The 21442-nt window shown below is 39.3% G+C and overlaps 1 protein-coding gene and 1 pseudogene across 2 annotated transcripts in view; both read left to right on the forward strand.

The window, feature by feature from the left end:
* BABAM2 (BRISC and BRCA1 A complex member 2) overlaps nucleotides 1-21442 on the forward strand; it is a 401503-nt gene that overhangs the window by 186143 nt on the left and 193918 nt on the right. The gene's annotated exons all lie outside the window — the stretch shown is intronic.
* Nucleotides 5633-6354, forward strand: LOC138435148 (BCL2/adenovirus E1B 19 kDa protein-interacting protein 3-like pseudogene; annotated as a pseudogene).

The following is a 21442-nucleotide window of genomic DNA, read 5'->3' on the forward strand; positions in this document are numbered from 1 at the left end:
ATACGTACACATACATCTCTTTTTCATCATCTTTTCCATTGTGGTTTATCACAGGCTATTGACTGTAGTTCCCTGGGCTATTCAGGTTATCCATTCTATATATTGTTTTTAATCTATTCTATATGTAATAGTTTGTATCTGCTGATTGCAAACTCCCAGTCTATGCCTCCTGCCCACCGCATCCCCAGCTTGGGAGCCACAAGTCTGTTCTCTATGTCTGTGAGTCTGTTTCTTTTTTGTAGATAAGTTCCTTTGTATCGTATTTTAGGTCCCACATATAAGTGACATCTTTTGATATTTGTCCTTCTCTTTCTGACTTATTTCACTTAGTATGATAATCTCTGGTTGCAACCATGTTACTGCAAATGGCATTATTTCATTCTTTTTTATGGCTGAGCGATATTCCATTGTATATACGTACCCCATCTTTAGCCATTCGTTTGTAAATGGACATTTAGGTTGTTTCCATGTATTGGCTATTGTGAATAGTGCTGCTGTAAACATGGGGGTGCATGTATCTTTTTAAATTAGAGTTTTTTCTGGATATATGCCCAGGAGTGAGATTGTTGAATCATAGGGCAATTCTATTTGTAGTTTTCTGAGGAACCTCCATACTATTTTCCATAGTAGCTGCACCTACTTGCATTCCCACCAACATTATAGGAGGGTTCCCTTTTAATGATGGCCAGTTTGACCTGTGTGAGGTGGTACCTCATTGTAGTTTTGATTTTCATCTCTCTAGTAATTAGCAGCATTGAGCATCTTTTCACATGCCTACTGGCCATCTGTATTTCTTCTTTGGAGAACTGTGTTTTTAGGTCTTCTGCCCATTTTTTTGATTGGGTTATTTGTTTTTTGTTGTTGAATTGTATGAGCTGTTTGTAAACTTTAGAAATTAAGCCATTGTTGGTCACATAATTTGTGAATGTTTTCTTCCATTCTGTAGGTTGTCTTTCATTTTGTTTCTGGTTTTATTTGCTGTGCAAAAGCTTATAAATTTGACTGGGTCCAATTTGTTTATTTTTCGTTTTATTTCTATTGCCTTGGAAGACTGACCTAAGAAAACATTGGTATGATTTATGTCAGAGAATGTTTTGCTTATGTTCTCTTATAGGAATTTTATGGTGTCACATCTTATTTTTAAGTCTTTAAACTATTTTGAGTTTATTTTGTATATGATGAGAGGGTGTCTTCTAACTTGATTTACCTGTGGCTGTCCAGCTTTCCCAGCACCACTTGCTGAAGAGACTGTCTTTTTCCTACTGTATATTCTTGCCTACTTTTTCAAAGAATAATTGACTATAGGTGTATGGGTTTATTTCTGGAAACCAAATATTTTAAATTGATATTTTTAACTTAATGCTTTTAAATGTTTGGAGGTCAGTATTCTAGGGCAGTAGAGCCCAAACCTGATGAGCGGTTCAAGCTCTTGATTAAGTTAAAAAAAATCCACGTTTCCTTGGCCCAGATACATGTACTGAATCATAATGGCCAGAGGTAGGGTCCAGTAATGTGCTTTTAAATAAGGACCAGGGTTGGAACCACTGCTCTAGAATATGGTTCCTAAAAACTATCTTATTGCTTATAGTTGCTGGGAAAAAAATCGTAGTGTCAATGGTATCAGATAGACAGTTGGAAACCTATAGTGCTTTGAAGAGTATTTATGAATAGGCTTATTTGTTGTTTGTTTCCCCTGTGGAAAGGTAAGCTCCAAGAGGTGGTCATTATCTAGCCTGTTCCCTACTTGTTCCTAGAATAGTGCCTGACACATAGAAATGTTCAGTAGTGAATATTTGTTGAGTAAATAATGAAACCCTTTCCCTACTGTAGTTAGTATGTGTCCCCTCTTTCTTCAAGTACCAAAGAAAGAATTGGTTTCAGCTGCGCTGCTGTCAATTTGAAGTAATCTGATAAAGTCCTTGGCTATTCTACTCTTATTGCAATGTTTTAATGTTCAAAAATTATGTAAATTCTCATATTTTATTACATTTGTAATGCCATCAAAGAAAGTAGTGGAGGTTGGAAGGTGACATAGAGATTTGCTTTGATTTCATTTCTCATTTCAAATCCCTGTGTCTTTAAGGAACGGGCTAAGCTACAACTTGGTCATTCTCCAGATCCAAGAGGAAATGGATTGTAGCAGTTGTGCCTTTGTAGAGCAGATGTTTTGGTTGGAAAGACTGTAAGCCATCTGACTCATAATAAATCCTCAATTCCAGTAAATTCCCAGTTTTCAGTTACAGTAGGTAGGATGCAAGAAAACAATGTCTTCCACTTTGGGAACTTTGAGCTTGTTTCACAAATTACCACTACCCCCTGTGCATTATTGTGTGTGAAAGGATGAAATACTAGGGGAGGTTAAGAGCAATTCCAGGAATAGATTCAGTTGGTGTTTGTAACGGAGACCATTGGAGGTAAACCAAAGCCATGGACTTGCCTGACACAATACTAATGATGAGAAACATAATAGCATTGAGTTTTCTTACATATTCCCCTATTAAAATCATTTCTAAATCATAATGATTTGAGTAATATATAAATAGGCCTACAGGTTCCTATTGTCTTATGGGGAGGACTCCCTTTTATTTTTTTCTCCATAAAACTTTGAAAGTACATGATTACTTACATGTTATCTTGAATTTTAGAAATTTGTTTTATGGGGAAATCTATTCATACATATAAGCTTCTCAAAATTCTGCCAAGACCTATATCCAGTGTTTTAAATGGATAAATCAAGATTACAAAAGTGATATTAAACATTTCACATTTTGTATTATGAGCTTGGTGGAGGGAATTCATTATTGATGAAGTAAACTGGCATCTCATTGTCCTCCCTCTGCTTTTATGTAGCAGTCAGTTTCTTTTTAACCATCACTAAAGTGAGCAGAATACCATAATCTTCACAGACATAAATGAGGAATTCAAGTTCTCACTGCTTCCTCGGAGAATGACAGTCCATCAAGAGCACCATTGCTCTAGTCAGGAGGTTGACTCTGATTTCTGAAAGCTCCTTCTTTTTTTCTTAATATTTATTTATTTATTTTGGCTGTACTGGTCTTAGTTCCAGCTCGTGGGATCTTCATTGCGACATGGGGCTTCTTAGCTGCTGGGCATGCAAACTTCTTTGTTGTGGCATGCATGTGGTATCTAGTTCCTTGACCAGGAATTGAACCTGAGTCCCATGTAATGAGCGACCAGCATCTTGCCCTCTGGACCATCAGGGAAGTCCCTCTGAATGCTTCTTAGGTGACCTCTTCTACCAAGTGAAACAAAAAAAGTTTGGAAGGAAGCAGTTCACTTGTCCAGAACTCCTGACATTTCCTGGATTGGTCTTTGGCTTTTTTCTTATCTAGTATCACATTATTTAGAAGTAATACTATTTTCTTTATACTCCTTCTGTATCCTTTTGTTCTTTCCGTTTTTAGCTGATTGAGTGGTCATTGTATACTCAGAAACCTCATTTAACACAGTATGTTAAGTGCTCATTTTTTTGGTCTTTATATTCTAAGGCACATTTGTACATCTTCAGAATTGCTGTCTCATCTCTTCAATGACAGAAAAGGTAGAGAAGACAGTGTTCCTGAATTCACCCACTGATAAAATCTGAGATGTGGGAGAGTCATAGCAGGAGGCAAGAGGCAGACGATTCTGACTGCGACATAAAGGGGAGAAAGCAGAAGTGGTTAGTTCCGTGAGAACATGTCTTGTTAATCTTGTCTCTCCTGTGGTGAATCACATGATGCCTTGCACGTAGCAGGCTACTGGATTGTAGTGGGAAAAGCATGGGCTATGAGTGAGAGAAATCTGAATTTATTTTCTGATGCTCCACTTACTAGTAGAAAATTTTGGACATTTTGCTTAATCTCTTGGAGAAATTTTTAGATCTGCAAATAGAGATGACAATATCTATCTTGAGGGTTGTTGACAATGTAAGTTTAGGTATGATGTGTGGTACCCAGACAGAAATCAGCCGTATTAAACTATTTTCTGTAAGAAACTGGGACTACTTTAGGCGTCAGATCTTGACTCCAGGATCAGGTGGAGGTCAGCCATTCCTGGTAGATAATTATAACCAAACCTGGCAAAATTCCTTAATTTGGAGGAAAATGGCAGTATTTGGAGAAATTACTTAATTGTGTTGTGATTTGAGAATTATATATATTTTATTATGCAGGTAAACATAAACATGTACCACAAGACTTTAAAACATATATAATGGGTTTTTAATTTAAGATTCCAACTCCTCTCCTCCTCTTTCTTCCTGAGAACAGTATCTTTGTGTGGTCTGGTCTGGATTTTTATCATCTATTAATTCTTTTCCTTTTTATATTTGGAACAATATCAAATTCATACTAGAAATATAAGAACAATACAAAGCATTTTTTTTAACCATTTGAGAGTAAGTTGCAATGTGATGCCCTTGACCTTCATATACTGTTGCATATTTCTTATAAATAAGTACATTTCCTACACAATTCCAGTATAGTTATAAAAATTGGGAAATAAACATTGATGTAGTACTACCATCCAAATGTAAGACCTTATTCAAATTTTGCCATTTGTCCCACCGATTTCCTAATGGAGAGAAGAATTCCATTTAGAATCATGGATTCTATTCTTCTGTCATGGCTCTTCAATTTTTAATAGTTCCTCAGTTTTTCCTTGCCATTCACAGCCTTTTTAAAGATTATAGACCAGTTTTTTTAAATGTGTGAATGTGTCTGATGTTCAGCTGTGATTGGATTCCATGTATGCATCTGTGGCAGGAATAGCACAGAAGTGGTGCTGTGTTCTCACGGCACCTCAGGTGGCACATCTGATCTGTTTACTCATTGACATGATCACCCTGGTGACTTGTTTAAATTGGTGTCTGTAAGGCTCTCTACAGCAAAGTTGCTTTTTTAAAAAAAATGTAATCAGTAAGTATTTTGTGGGGTGGTCCTTTGAAACTATACAAATATCCTGTTTTTCATCTAACTTTCTTTACAACAGTGTGGACCCATGATTTCCTATTTGAGTTAATGGGCTATATAGTCAGTTAGCATCATTGTTTATTTTGATGCTCAGTGTTATTTCTATATCTAATCTCTGTGTATTAACCAACCATGTTCATACTGATACTTCCATTTCCAATTTAATATGCTGAATTTGTTTATACATATTTGTATCTTTCTTCTTTGAAAGCGATAAATCCCATTATCCATAATATATTTTGGGTATACTTCCCATTATCTATAATATATTATAGCTATATTACATTGGTTATATATGTAACCAATATGTAACCAATTGGTTACATATGTCCCAGTGTTTCTGCTGTCCCTCTGTCATGTGGGCACCTTCTGCACTCCGCTTGGGCTCAGACATCCTGCACCAAATTGCCTTTCTATGGGGACATCCTTCTTGTTCTGCTCTGGCCCACTGTAGAGCTCCCCCTTCCTACATTTAGTCTTGCCCTGCAAGCTGCTAGAATATTCTTTGTAGAACAATCTGATCACGTCATTACTTTGTTTGTAATCCATTATTGCCTTGCCCTTAAAAAAAAAAAAAAACAAAACTCCTTGGTTGTGTTGCTGCCTGAGAACTGGAGAAGGTCCTTGCTTCAGGGCTGCAGCTCTTCAGCCGCCTGACAATGTCATCTCATTTAGTAGAACAGCCACTGCCCCCGCACAACAACAACTGTGAGAAAGGTGAACAGTCTCTGCCACTACCTGCCGGCCTCAACAGTTCCTGGGTAGAGCTCCCCATGAACAGCAGCAATGGCAATGATAATGGCAATGGGAAGAATGGGGGGCTGGAGCACGTACCCTCCTCCTCCCTCCACAATGGGGACATGGAGAAGATTCTTTTGGATGCACAGCATGAATCCGGACAGAGCAGTTCAAGAGGCAGTTCTCACTGCAGCAGCCCTTCCACGAAAAGATGGGCAGGTCGTGTTTGATGTGGAAATGCACACCAGCAAGGCCCATAGCTCTCAGTCAGAAGAAGTTGCAGAAGGAGAGAAAGAAGTGGATGCTCTGCAGAAAAGCATAGACTGGGTGTCTGACTGGTCCAGTAGACCTGGAAACATTCTACCCAAGGAGTTCCGCTTCAGGCGCCCTAAACCTTCCGTTTCCTTCAGCATGGGTTAAAGTGGAGCCGTGAAGGGGGACCTTCTTCACAGAGTTTCTTAAGGTGTCCATTCCATCTCTCTTCCTCTCCCATGTTTTGGCTTTGGGGCTAGGCATCTACACTGGAAAACGACTGAGCACACCTTCTGCCAGCACCTACCGAGGGAAGAGAGGAGCCCCCGGGCCAGCGCGTGACTTGTGGTGTCTTCTCATAGTAATTCGTTTGAACTTGAGACCATTGTAAGCATGACCCAACCTCCACCCTCTTTTAGCATATCCAAATTCCAGTAATTCTCAAATCCAGTATTTTATTCCAACTTTGTTGAGGCATTTTACTAAGCTCATTCAATCTTTTTAGGCCTGTAAAACACTTTAGAATTTTCGAATAAGAGTTTACTCTTGTTTAGAAATTTGCAAGGGCTTCTTTTCCACAGATGCCACCAGCAGATTGTAATTTTGTCAAGAATGCCATTGTCTCCTCTCAGTACCACCAGACCTAGAACTGCACCCTTCATGGTATTATTATTACTCCTGCAAGATAACTCCCACCTGTCTCTTCAAACTAGACCAGGTTGCAAATGATATGAAAGCTTTGTTGTTTAGTTTTTCAAGACAAAGACAAGCTTCACTAAACTTATAAAAAAAGAAAACAAAAACAAAACAGACAAAAAATGACACAAGGAAAAAAAAATATCCTGGGCAATAAAGTTATTTAAAAAAAAAAAACAACTGTTTGGCTGAAATACATCGAAGTTGTTTATGGTCAGGCCCTTAAAGTTGTCCCGGAACTTTCCTGTGGGCCAGTGGTCCAGTGGCTGAGACTCCACAGTCCCAATGCAGGGGCCCAGGTTCCATCCCTGGTCAGGGAACTAGATCTCACATGCCACGACTAAAGATCCCACATGCTGCAACTAAAACCCAGTACAGCCAAATATTTATATATAGACTTGTTCAGCTTCGTCTGTCACCCCTCCTCAGTGGTGTCCATTGTTTCAGCCTTTCTGAACCCTGCCCTGGGTGTGCCATATGCCTCTGTACCCCCATAATCTTTCCATGTGCTCTTTCTTCCTTTCACTTTCTTATACTTTCTATTCCTTCAGAGCACTGTGATTCCTTCCAACTAAAAGCATTATCTCCTTGATGTCATTTAGTCACTAAGTCATGGCTGACTCTTTGGCAACTGTAGTCAGCCAGGCTTCTCTGTCTGTAGGATCTCCCAGGCAAGAATACTGGAGTGGGTGGCAGTTTCCTTTTCCAGAGGATCTTCCCGACACAGGGATCGAACCTGCATCTTCTGCTTGGCAGGGGGATTCTTTACCACTGAGCCACCCGGGAAGCTCAAGATTATCTCCTTAAAAACCTGCATGTGACAGCCAGTTTTGCCCTTTCTTTAACTCCTCTCCTTTTTTCTACCAAAGATTCACACCTGCATTACAATATACCTTTATTCTAACAGTTTTAATCAAACGGTCGGTTATTATTTTTTTATTGTTTATTTGGTTTTCCTACTTGTCTCTGAAGATTTTGAGGGTGTGTGTTCCTAGCACCTTCTGGGTAGTGCCTAACACATAGTAGGGCATTAATAACATGTTTATAGGGATGAATGAATGAATGAGTCCTGAGGTCAGCACCAAAGGTATAATCAGTATAGGAGAATGGAATTAATTGAAGGCAGAAGAAAATAAAAGAAATCTGCAATATATTTTGTCCATGGTGCATAGGCTATATTAGGTCCAGTCGTGGTTTATCTTGGGGAGAAGCCCAGTTTAGTTTGCTCAGGCATTGGGAAGGTGTTCTGTCTGCCCTTGTATATTTTTTTTTAATAGTTTGCTTGTTTGTTTTTTAACATAGTTCATGAAACCTGTTTTGGATTATTGTGCAGGTTTTCTTGTACACTTAACCAACATTTGATTCTATAATTAACAGACCCAAGAGAGCCTGGAACTTAAAGGGTTCAACCTAATCTGCTTAATTACATTCTTTCATGCTTATTTGATATTAATATAAACTTTTTTTAAGTAAGTTTAATCCACATTCCAATGTGAACCAGAAATGTTAAGCTGTTAATAGCTTCCCTGGAGAATTGCAACTTGCTTGGATGCTTCAGTACTTTCATCATCATTTATGCATCGTGAAATGTCACAATTTCTGTTCATAACCACAAAACTGCAAATGTTCATCAATTGGTCTATCTTCAACCTGTTATTAGCTTAGAAATGAAGTATTCTTCACTAACCCAAGCCAGTGATAAAGTCTAACTGAATTTTTAGTTGATCTAAATCTAGTCATCAGCACGTCTATAATTAGTCAAGTTCTAAATAACAAAGCCACCTACTCAATAGTTATGCTAAGTCCAACACTGAGTTTTTCATTTTGGGAACTTTTTAGTATAATATATTCTTCGTATGAAAATTTCCACTCCTCATAACTTCCTCCTCTTTTGGGGTCTTACATTTTCTTTTTGATTCACACAGACCTCATTTAGTAAGTGGCACAGTTTGGGGAGCAGATTTGGATATAGTAGATTGATGTAGTGAAAAGAAGCATTGATGCAAGAATCAGCAGTCATGAGTTTTGGTTTCAGGCCTGTGACTAATCAGCTCTACACATCAGACAAATCACTTCCCTTATCTCAGTTTCTCCATCTATAAACCTACGAAGTGTGGGTGTTGGGATCAGTGGCTACAAACTTTATTTTTAATATAATAGAAACCTTACAAGTGAAATCTTTCTCCCAGTGCCCAGTATACAAAACACCATAGTAGTTGCTCTTAAGACACTTACTCGTAGGTACACATGATCCCAAGTTTTCCCCAGAGCACAGGGTAACAACTCCTGGCCCAGATCTCTAAAGGCTTTTTTTTTCTTTTTTAACATTTTCTGACTTTATTTACCCTTCATCTGTGTTCTTTCACCTTTGGCATGTTACCAGTATCATTGACCCAAAGGGGATAGTGTCCACCATACCAGCTCTCTTGACCTGGCCCCTTTCTCTGGCCCCTCCATAGCTTATGGATGTGGCCAGTTAGAAGAATTTTTGAGAAATATCTTATTGTACTTTTCAGCTTCTACCACAGTTCTTTCCTCCATTTAACTCTGAGTTTTGGGAATATGCCACAAAGACTTATTTTTAAATCCTAAACTTTGTCTAGGATACCTTCCACACTCTTCCACAGCCCCATGTGACATCACAATTCCTCTGTGGTCTCCTATTTAATCACAGGATGAATATCTCAGTCCATTGCTTTTCAGTTCTCTCTCTATTTTTGAACCTGTTTTCTCTTCCTTAAGTGTCATTTCTCTAAGTCAGTGCTTCTCAGACTTTAATGTTCTAGAGATCATCTAGGCCTTTGTTATAAGTGCCCCCAAGGTGAAGCTGATGCTGTTGGTCTGATTAGCAAGGCTCCACCCACATAGGCTTCAGCTGCTGGCTGTTCAGGAAGGTAATACCACACCTGCATTTGGAATCTGGTACTGATTCTCTGTCTCTATGCATTTTGAACTAGATAGAACTACCAGTTCTACTGAAGTGGTAGAACTGTTTTCCTGGGAGGACACCAGGACTTGCTGTTTAGCATCTTCCAGGGTTTGAAAGTTAGAGCTCCTTTTCCTGCCTTTTACAACTTGTAAAAGTTTTGCATTTTTCCACTTAGGATGCTCATTACTCTCCTGCTTTATCTCCTTATAAAAGTCTAAGGTCAGAAAAAGTCTGATGAATTTACTCTTAACACATAGAAGAACTGATGAGTTTTTCAGCCTTACCTTATAATGATTAATCATGTCTTATCTTACTGGATCTCTTATTGAAGAAGGAAGAAGAAAAAGTTTCTCATCTTCATGTTTTTACATATGAAGTTGGGAGATGGATTCTTGCCATTTTTTCTCTTATTGTTTCCATCAAAATGTCTTACACATGGTAGGTAAATCATAAATGAGTATTGACTTAGTGATAGCACATGGTGTGTTATTTGGAAGTTGATTAGAAATGGCAAAAAGATTGCTCTTGCCTTTTTATCTTGTAGGGTTTGATCTCTCAGTCAAGTGTTAGAACTTGAATTTTCCTATTATTCTAGAGTATATCCTGAATCCAAGGATAGTGGCTCATTCTGCCCAAAATTATACCTACTGATTTATATTGGAAGGTCAAATTAATAAGAAACATAGACCTCTGCTATTTCTGCAAGGGAAGCCTGCTTGTGGAACCCGTCTTTGGATCAGTAGTTTCCTGGCAAGCCTATGTAGTCATTTTTTTAAATACATACATTCATACATTTGTTCATCAAATATTTACTGGGTGCCTATTTTTGTGGCAGGCACCATACTAGGTACTGAGAATACAGCAGTGAATGCAGCACTGCCCTTCAGGAACTCAGCCAGATACATGCTAAGAGCACACATGTAAGTAACTTTAAAACACAGACAAAACAATCAAACGTTATCATATGCAGGGTGTAGCTAAACATCTGTAGGATCCTAGAGGAGAAACCATTACATCAGAGGGCAGGGCCAGGAAGTCTTGTGAGAGGACATGGCAGCTGCGTGTGACTTTAGAGAGCAGATGGAATGGGGAGGTTTGGGGTTGAGGGATGCAGGGTTGGAAGAAGGCATTCAGAATCTAGTGGCAGGATGGAGCGTGCGCAGCTGCTGCAGTTAGGGTGTGTCAGTGACGTAGTGTGGAAATGAGGTTGGAAAGATACCTTGCAGAGGCTGGAATGCCAGGGGACACTTTCGAGTCTGAGAGAAAGATGCAGTATTTACTTCTCAGAGCTCTTTTCCACTCTGAAATCATTCATCCAGCCAGTTCCAGAGGGATATGGCTCCAAGCCACGAGATTTTTTCAGAGCTGCCCTTTAGTTTCTGAAGATAACATCAATATGCAAATCAGAAGATCTCATAATACTTTAAGGAGAGAGTGTCCAGTAGGTTCCATTTTCTGTTCTAGCACCTGTGGTTTTTGATTGTCGCCAGTTAATGAGGGTGTGGTACCAGGTGTCTCAAATCCCGTGGAAGTAACCAATTGCCTAGTTGCCATGGGCACCAAACAGTTTGTGCAAAGAGACTGGCTGGGTGGGTGGGTGCAAAGGTGTTACGCGCTTCTAGGGTGCCTTTCCCTTCTGTCCTCACTCACAGAACCTCCCAGGAAGAATCTCTAAGCCTCATAACTCAAAGCCACCTAACAAGGAGAGGAAAGGGTGGATCTTTAACAGTAGGAAGAAGAGCATGGTAATGGATATGATCTCAGACCCGGAGTCAGGGAGGAAGGAATAAGAGAAATGAAACAGCGTTTAACGAGCCCCTTCTTCATGCCTGGTTCTGTGCTCCACGTCTTACTGAAAAAATACAAAAACATGCAAACTCTTAGCAATTTTTATTTTTATTTCTGTAGCTAAAAGATCACCTTTTTTGTGCCAGTTGTTAAGTTGTGTGATAAACTTGCAAAGCAGTGTATGTGTTCAAATAGTGAGCCACTATGATTTGACAGCCATTAGTGTTGGCACCTCTGATCCATTTTCCTTTATTGGGTGAGGTTAGGGAGGCTACAGAACAGTGAGGGCAGGCTATTCCATCCAAGGCTTGGGGTGGGTTACTCTGCCATTTCAGATCTTCCCGGATGAGAAGCAGTAAGTGCAGGGAAATAGCCTGGTTGCAGCCTCAGCCTGGTGCCGAGGCAGATTGCTCCAGTAAAGCTTTCTTCTGGCACGTGCAGAGGCATGCCGCACCTCTCAGTCCTAAAAGCCCTTTCCAGGTTCTGATTAGAGCCTGGCATTTAATAGTATGCAACAAGTATTTAGATAACCCAGGGATGAAAGTCTCTTTTTAGCACTTAATTCTGTAAATTTCCATTTGCCATGGTTATCATCTGTATGAGTCAGTTTAATCATTTACAAGAGAAAATGTTGGTTGTACATGAAGGAAAACTACCTCTAACCAGCTGAAGCACGTAGGCAATTTATTGGCTTTCCAAAGTCAGAAAAAGGTTGAAGGCAAACAACAGGAGGAGCAGGACACGGCTGGACCACGCACATGGGTGGGTGTGCTGCCAGGACTCTCTTCTCTCTCAGCTCTCCTTCTCTTGGTTGTCATTGTTACTATTCAGTCACCAAGTCCATGTCTGACCCATGGACTGCAGCATGCCAAGCCTCTCTGTCCCTCACTATCTCCCAGAGTTTGCCCAAGTTCATGTCCGTTGAGTTGGTGATGCCATCCAACTATCTCATCCTCTGCTGCCCTCTTCTCCTTTTGCCTTCTCTAGGGTGTGGGCTTTGCTCTCTCACGATGGCCTGGCCTCTTTGCAGATGGGGAACATGGCTACTGACAGTTTCTTTTGCCTCTACAAAGGGACTAGGTCACTCTTCTAGGGACCCATCAGCTCTTCCCAGGGGGTTGGAATTGGTATCTCTGCCAGGTACTGTAAGGACTGGGGTCTAGGCGTGGGGACTGGAAGAGAAAGGGGCTTCCCAGGGTAAGAGAAGGTATCAGCCAAGTAGTATCACAGAGGTCCACTATATCAGCTTTCATTTCAAATCTGTGTTTTCTATTCTTTACAAAGAGCTGTATGAACTCCTATGTAAAAGCTTTATCTACCTTTTTGTTAAGTTTTGGAGACATACTGAGGATGTGGTAAATGGTGTTCATATTTGTTCCATATGTGCTTAAAGAAAACTCACTATTGTTTTAACTTGTTTTGTTGGGCTCCTGGAGAACAGTCTGGCACAAGGTTTGTATCAGTAGGTGTGCGTAAAATCACAACTCAGATGTCTGAGGATGTGGTTTGGTACAATTTGTAAAACAGTTGCAGAAACTGATGCTTATATAAATAAGCTTAGCTTCTTATCAACTCATTAAGAACACATTGTTAGAGTAATAGGGGAAATCCCACACTCCAGGTTCTTTCTCTAAAAATGTTGGTGAGGAGAGAAGGTAGTGGAAGCCAGGAAATATTCTGTGCTTCTAATGAGGACCCTGGCTGTATTGCAACTCCCCACCTGCCCTCCTATCCCCCCAGCCTCCAGCTTCCTAGAGAAAAGGCTCCATTTCACACACCATTTAGTCAGAAGGTTGGTGTTCTCAAGACTATGTCTGTTAAATATAATAACTGTTGAGACAGTAGTTGACCAGTGAAATCTTGATTATGATTATTTTGAAAGAACCAGAAATTCTTTTCTCCCCAAAGTTATTTGTACAACATGTGTTTCAATTTAGTTTTATAAACAGAAGCTATAACCAACATATTAGGGGTGAGTAGAGCTTCACAAGCAGATTCCTGCATAAATGAGGGCACTGAAATGGTTTCTGTTTATGAAAATAACAAGCAAGATATAAATTAGAAAAATGCTGCTGCTGCTGCTGCTAAGTCGCTTCAGTCGTGTCCGACTCTGTGCACCCCATAGATGGCAGCCCACCAGGCTCCGCTGTCCCTGGGATTCTCCAGGCAAGAGTACTGGAGTGGGGTGCCATTGCCTTCTCCAAGAAAAATGCTAGCCCCATACTATATCATGACATCTCATAGTAATGAACTCAAGATGTCACTTTTGGAAAACACGGGTGGGTGACAGCAGCTTCATCCTGGTGTTTGGGACTCGCTCTCTTAGAGCTGCTGTTTCAAGAATATGGCAGGTATCCTTTCTCGACCTGATGATCAGCGCTTCTTATTTCCACAGAGTGTAGTTAGTGTAGTTAGTTAATCATGTGCTGTGCTGTGCTTAGTTGCTCAGTCGTGTCCGACTCTGTGACGCCATGGACTGTAGCTGGTCAGGCTCCTCTGTCCACGGGGATTCTCCAGGCAAGAATACTGGAGGGAGTTGCCATGCCCTCCTCCAAGGGATCTTCTCAACTCAGGGATCGAACCTAGGTCTCCTGCATTGCAGGCAGATTCTTTACTGTCTGAGCCACCAGGGAAGCCCTAGTTAATCACAGAATGTGCCTAATCGTACATACAATTGAAGGAAGGTTGATACTATGTCTTAGAACTCTACAGCCCTCATCGGTTTTCTTAGAGAAGCCATCCTTCTTCCTTTGATGAGTCTGTGTAAAGATGTCAAATAAATACATTTTGTTTGGCATGGTGATCTTTATAGCTTTTAGTCTTTGTACTCTTAGAATTTTAAATTTCTTGCTCCACAGTTTCTAAAAGTAAACATTAAAACACATAAAGCATATATTCTTTTCAATTTGCTTTGAATACCCATTGATGCAGTCAGGATAGTCTTCTTGGGATAAAAAGGAAATAGGGAGTGGTTCGTTAAGTTTCTCATGGTTGTTTGAAGCATACAGGATTTAGACACTAAATGGAGGACGAGTACATGTACAGCAGATCTCTGCTACCTTTTCTGCATGTGGGTTTCCCTGTTTTTCTTACATTTTTCTCTGAGCACTGATACTCTCTTCTTTGTGCCTAACAGTATGTCAGTGGGTATAGCATTGTGGCTTCGAGTCTGGGTTCTGAGTCAACATACATGACTTCAAAATGCATTTTCACCGTTTAATCACTTTCAGCCTCAGTTTCTCCATCTGCAAATGTGTAATAACAGTACCTACCTTATAAGGTTGTCATGGCGATTATATGAGAGAATGTATATAAAGCACTAAGCAAAGTGACTACTGAATAAACAATAAATGTCACCTGTGGCTATTAGACATAATAGGAAGTAGATCTCTACCCTGCCCTCAAGAAATTCGCAGTCTATTTGGAATATAAACTCTACACTGCTTAAATAGCATGAGGAATTCATAAGGCAACATGTAAAAACTACCAAGAGTAGACATAGATCACAGTGCAGTTGAAAGGAATCTTAATGAAGCAAGTGAATTTACAGAGTTAAATTAAAATCGCACCACTTAAGAAAAGGAGAGAAAGAGCATTTTTAAATTATACTTTATTTTTTGATTGAAATATAGTTGAGATACAATATTATGTTAGCATCAGGTGTACTGCATAGTGATTTGACATCTGCATACATTAAGAAATGATCACTACGATCAGGCTAGTAACCAGCTGTCCCCACACTAAGTTATTACAATATTATTGACCATATTCCTTGTTCTATATATTATATCCCCATGACTTACTTATTTTATAACTGGAGTTTTGTACCTCTTAATCTTCTTCACCTATTCTGCCCTTCTCAACCATCACAAGAGAAAGAACTCTTTTTTTTTTTCTCTTCTTTTTGGCTGCATGGCATGGCATGTGGGATCTTAGTTCCTCAACCAGAGATTGAACCTGTGCCCTCTGCATTGGAAGTGTGGAGTCTTAGCCACTGGACCAGGGAAGTCCTGAGAAAATGTGTTTTTATAAGGGGAATGGCAAGTGCAAAAGCATTAGTCCGGGAAACACATGAGAAGTAGCCCAGTTTCTCTGGACTAAGCAGAGAGAGTCGTTTGATTCTTATTTTCATTTGGTGAAACCAGATCTGAAGTAACCGTCTTAAATGCTGTCTTCACATGGTATATCAATATATTGAAGTGAATATTAGCCAAGAACGCAGTTATGTGGTGAGATAAGCTGTAACTAGGCTTTCAGAATCCCGACCCCAGTGCTACAAGCCCTGCTGCATGAACAGAGGGGCCCAGGGTCGGGAGCCAACTAGCAGGCCAAAGGGCCCAGTATGATGCCCATTGATTCCTTACTCTTGTATCCATTTTCCTTTCTGACTGAACTGCCTTTCCTTGCACTTATATATTTCCCAGCACTTTGATGAAGAGAAAATGACGTGATTTCCAAAACGAGCAGTGTCATTATTGGACAGAGACTTAGCAGTGAGACCAAGGTGTTCCCGTAGGTACATCATTTTTCTTATTCTTCCATATTTCTTTTGCTGTTGTTCAGTTGCTCAGTCATGTCTGACTCTTTGCAACCCCATGGACTGCAGCACGCCAGGCTTCCCTGTCCATCACCATCTCCTGGAGCTTGCTTAAACTCATGTCCATTGAGTCAGTGATGCTACCCAACCATCTCGTCCTCTGTCGTCCCCTTCTCCTCCTGCCTTCAGTCTTTCCCAGCATCACGGTCTTTTCCCGTGAGTCAGTCAGCTCTTTGCATCAGGTGACCAAAGTATTGGAGCTTCAGCTTCAGCATCAATCCTTCCAATGAATATTCAGGATTGATTTCCTTTAGGATTGACTGGTTTGATCTCCTTGCAGTCCAAGGGACTCTCAATAGTCTTCTCCAACACTGCATTTCAAAAGCATCAATTCTTCAGCTCTCAGTCTTCTTTATGGTCCGAACTGTCACATCCATACATGACTACTGGAAAAACCACAGTTTTAACTATATGGACCTTTGTTGGTAATGTCTCTGCTTTTTAATATGCTGTCTAGGTTTATCATAGCTTTCCTTCCAAGGAGCAAACGTCTTTTAATTTCATGACTATAGTCACCATCTGCGGTGATTTTGGAGCCCAGGAAAATAAAGTCTGTCACTGTTTCCACTCTTTCCCCATCTATTTGCCATGAAGTGATGGGACCAGATGCTATGATCTTAATTTTTTGAATGTTGAGTTTTAAGCCATCTTTTTCACTCTCCTCTTTCACCTTCAAGAGGCTTTTTAGTTGCTCTTTGCTTTCTGCCATAAGGGTAGTGTCATCAGCATATCTGAGGTTATTGATTTTTTTCCCAGCAATCTTGATTCCAGCTTGTGTTTCATCCAGCCCAGCATTTTGCATGATGTACTCTGCATGTAAGTTAAATAAGCAGGGTGACAATATTTCTTTTGCTTACTGTCTTTTTTTGACCGCATTGCATCTTAGTCGTGGCAGACAGTATCTTCCTTCCATCATGCAGGATCTTTCGTTGTTCTGCACCAGCTCTCTAGTTAAAGTGCATAGACTCTCTAGTTGTGACCCTTGGACTCAGTTGCCCTGGAGCATGTGGGATCTTAGTTCCCTGGCCAGGGATAGAACCTGTACCCACTTCATTGCAAGATAGAGTCTTAATCCCTGGACCACTGGGGAATTCCCTTGTTGTCATGTCTTAATGCTAGTAGAATCCAATTCAAATTTTAACTGGGGCTGCTTATACTGATATATAACAGTGAATCTAGAGGACATATTATTGTAAATCTCCTGTCTCAAGTAATGAGAGGCCACTGCCGAGTCTCCATAAGCTGTCTTGACCGCTCTTGGAACTTCTGTTCCCTCCTCACTCTTTATCCTTTTCTCCAGCTTTAATTTTCCTCCATAGTATTTGTAACATACTATATATTTTACTTACTTTGTTCCATGCTTGTTAAATGAATGGTAGCATCGTGAGAGTCTCATTCTCTTACTTGAAAAAACTTGACTTGGAAAAACCTAAATTTATGTAATCTGATGACAAATCTTGGAGAAGGCAATGGCACCCCACTCCAGTACTCTTCCCTAGAGAATCCCAGGGATGGGGGAGCCTGGTGGGCTGCCATCTATGGGGTCGCACAGAGTCGGACACGACTGAAACGACTTAGCAGCAGCAGCAGCAGCAGATGACAAATCTATACTGTCAAAATTCTGGGGCCTCTAGAGTACAAACCTCATTTAGTATATTTTAAAATAAGGTTCTGTTTTGGAAATTTTTAATTTGCTTATATCTTTTAAAAAACTCATACTTTTGTATAATGAGGTGCTTACTCAGATGTAGTTTTTAGTCACCCTAGGAATCATGATTAATCCTGGGTCTTATTTAATATAATTTTAAATATAACTCAAAATAGTTCTTACTCTGTTTTTGACAGACGGGATAATAGCTTCTTTATAGTCTTTATGTCCACAAACTGGTTTTACTAGTAATGCTTATAGTTTTGTTGTAAAACTTTTAGAATTGAGAAATGCAATTTTTTTTTTACAGTCTTCCTATGTGACATGTGGTTTGTAATATATATTGTCCAGCTAATATTTTCTTTTTTTTCTTTTTTTTTTTAGTTTTTTATTTTTAAAATTTTAAAATCTTTAATCCTTACATGCGTTCCCAAACATTAATATTTTCTAACAGCTAATTAATATTTCCAAACAGCTAATATTTTCTATCAGCAACTAGTTAATTGATGGTTTGATCCTACGTATAGGATCAACATATAGGGGCTTGTTTTACAGCATAATGATAAATTGTACTTGTGTCTACTTTCATTTCCAAGGCTAATTATTGTCTCTTTCATACCTTTTTGATATTGCAGTGAGCCCCAATGGAGAAAAGGTGTATAAATAAACCATTATAACCTAAGCAGAGTGTTAACTTTTATTGGTCAGTATATCCTTCACTTATGTATGGTTCAGATTTCAGTTTTCTTTGATAGAATCTGAACTAGTTATAGACTTAAGGCACAGAAGAGATAAATATTGAGAATCTTTGTAACAGAAAGCATTTTCTGTTTAACTCCATCATTTACTCACTCTTACAGTCATTCCTGAGCTAATTCAGTTTTTTTCAACCAATTTGCTATATATTTACTATGTTCCAGACACTGGGGATACAAAAATGAACAGGAAAAACTTGCAGCCTGCAAGGAACTCACCATCTAGTGACTATTCACTGCAAGCCACAGGAAGCGCTTTCTGCTATAACCAAGGGCCATGCCAAATCCACTGATAATTCCCAGCAAAATATCACAGCCATGATTGCCTCGCCATATGCATATCAGTGCCTGACATGCTTTTGTAAAGGTGTGAGGCAGTATTTTTGTTTCAGCTTTAGCAGATTCGGCATTGCCCCCGACCCCGTTTTAGTCTGCTGCAGTTTCAAATGGCGCAGATAGGAAGCCCTGAAAATGTATACTTGTACATTTTAAAATTTCCCCTGCTACACTGTTACCACCCCCTGTTTTCCAAATGCTGCCATTAGTGGTTACAATAATCATCTGTAATGTTAGCTTCTAAGAACCATGGTACAAGAGCTTCTTTTATAATTTCCCAGATGGGAAGGAACACATGTACAAGCCTGTTAGAGCTGCAGAAACTGGAAGCAGCACTGTGTAGATTTGTATTTTTGGAACTCTTTGGGCTTATTTAAGCTCTCAATGTCAAACTTACGTATCCATTAGAAATCAAATACCAACTCAGGGGAAACTCATGTGCCACACCAAGGGGAATAAATCATATATAAAGAAGTTCATAAAAAGAACTCCTAGAAACAGCTATTTTCATACTCAGACTAATGTTTCATGTACCTTTTGCAGGATGCCAGATAATAAATGTTGATTATGTAAACAAGGGTCATTCCGGTTGTTTGGAGGACTGTCTCTGAGCATTTCTGTTCTTTGCTTAAATAGTAGTGAAATGCAAAGTTCAAAAGCAGGAAAGGGAAATAATTATAAGTTCTTCATAAGCATATGGAATGAAGCTGTTAATTAAAAGGATTTTTAGTGGCCCCCATTTCTTTCAGTGTTTTTTTTTTTTTATTTTAACAGAGTTCTGTGACTTGTAGTCAGAGACCTTTAACAAGGAAACGCAGTTGTTGGGCAAAGGTATCTGAAAGTCAGTTCAATGTTAGTTCTTTTTTTATTGTCTCTCTGAAGGTGACTACCCTAACTCCAAAAGGAACTACTTTGGCACTTAGATTATAAAATGAATTTGTCTCCTGAATGTGAATTTTTTCAAGCTCAGCTTCACCCTTAATTTTAGGTATTTTATGAGTTTTAGAATCATATAATTACATAGTTTCTATTTGCTGAGGCTATAAGTATTTTTAAAATTTTCCATCCTTACTTTACAGAAAGGAACATACGAAGTTGGATCCTTTCTCATCTATAAAAGAGTAAAAAGTGATAGATAAACTCAGACTCCCAATCTTGGCTTTCCTTTTAAAACCACTAGTTCTGGGGACTTTGGTTTATTGGGGAGGGGAGGTAGGGGAGAGAACAGGAGCCAGGAACCAGTACTTATTTCCAGACATCACTGGTGACAGCAACTTTTATAAAATCACTGGGTGTGGAGGAAAAAGGTTAGGAATTAACATTAAATTGTTTATTGATTTATCCATTCAGCAGACATTGCGTGGTTTCTGTATTCCAGGCACTGTACTACCTGCTCCTTGTACACACTTCCTCTGTCATCCCCCCTAAAGATACAGTCCAGATATACATGCATTGCAAATCTACATGCAAAAACAAAATTGTAACAGTGTTAGATGAAAACCTAAGAAAATGGTTAAACAGTCTCTGAGTTATTAGCAAGATTTAACCCTATAGAATTCTGAATTTTCTTCTGATGCCAGAAGAGCCCCCAGACTAAGTCCGAAGCCAAAAAGAGAAAATATTTATAGTACATGGAATAGATAAGGGTTAGTAAATCTAATAAACAATAACAAAAACAACAAAAAAGTCCAAAAACTTAAGCAAAATGGGCAAAAGATTTGATGGGAAAGTTTATAGGAGAAATGTAAGTAATCTATAAACAAGTAAAAAAAAATGGCCCAGCTTCATTCATTGAATATAAATTGAGGTACAATTTTCCAGCTATCAGATTGCCAGTGTCAAATGAAAGAGAAACAGCCAGTATCATCCAGTTACTCAGGATGAACGGAAAGAGGCTCTTTCTCATCCTGATGCAAATTCATGGGCCCAAATGTGAATTTTTAGAAAAACAATCTATTAAAATGTAAAATGTTTATAGCCTTTGACCCAGCAAGCTGAGTTTTAGTTATCTCCTAAAAAACAGAAGTCTCACTACTAAAGGGTATTTATCCAAAGATACTTATTGAAGCAATATCAAGTGGCTAAGAACTACAGGCAACATGAATGTCTGTTGCTAGGGGAATGGTTAAATACAAAATAAATCCATGACGTGAAATATTATGTGACTATTTAGAAAGCCAGTGGTAGAGTCCTGTGTATAATAGGACTCTTATTAGGGAAAACAGAACACACAGTTAAAGAGTTATTTATATGCAAGTGTGTGTATGTTTTTATGATCAGAGAAAAAGCTGTTTAAGGCCACATACACGGTTACTGTTGGTTACCTTGAAAAGCAAGGATGGAAATATCTTTTTAAAACAACAACAACGACAAAATTTCTGTATCGTTTGACTTGTTACAACAAGCCTGAATTTTGTAATGTAAAATGAAAAAAACAATTGTGAAGATAAAAAATAGAGAAAGAAAAGAAAGGGGGAAGTGGCCAAAGAGACAAGAGAAGACCAGGAACATACAGTTTCTTAGAAGCAAGAAGGAATATTTTCAGAGGAGAGAGGATTCCATGTCAAATACTGTTTAGAGATCAAGTAAGATGGGGACCAAGAGGCATTTGTTGTCCTTAGTGGCTGTCCTGGTAGGAAGGAGGGTCAGAAGGCTACTAGAGTGGGCTAAGGGGAGGTTAAGAAGAGGGGAGGGAGTGAGACAGGGAGTGTGGATCAGTCTTTCAGCAGC

Source organism: Ovis canadensis, chromosome 3 (genome assembly GCF_042477335.2).
Source record: "Ovis canadensis isolate MfBH-ARS-UI-01 breed Bighorn chromosome 3, ARS-UI_OviCan_v2, whole genome shotgun sequence".
Taxonomy (NCBI): domain Eukaryota; kingdom Metazoa; phylum Chordata; class Mammalia; order Artiodactyla; family Bovidae; genus Ovis; species Ovis canadensis.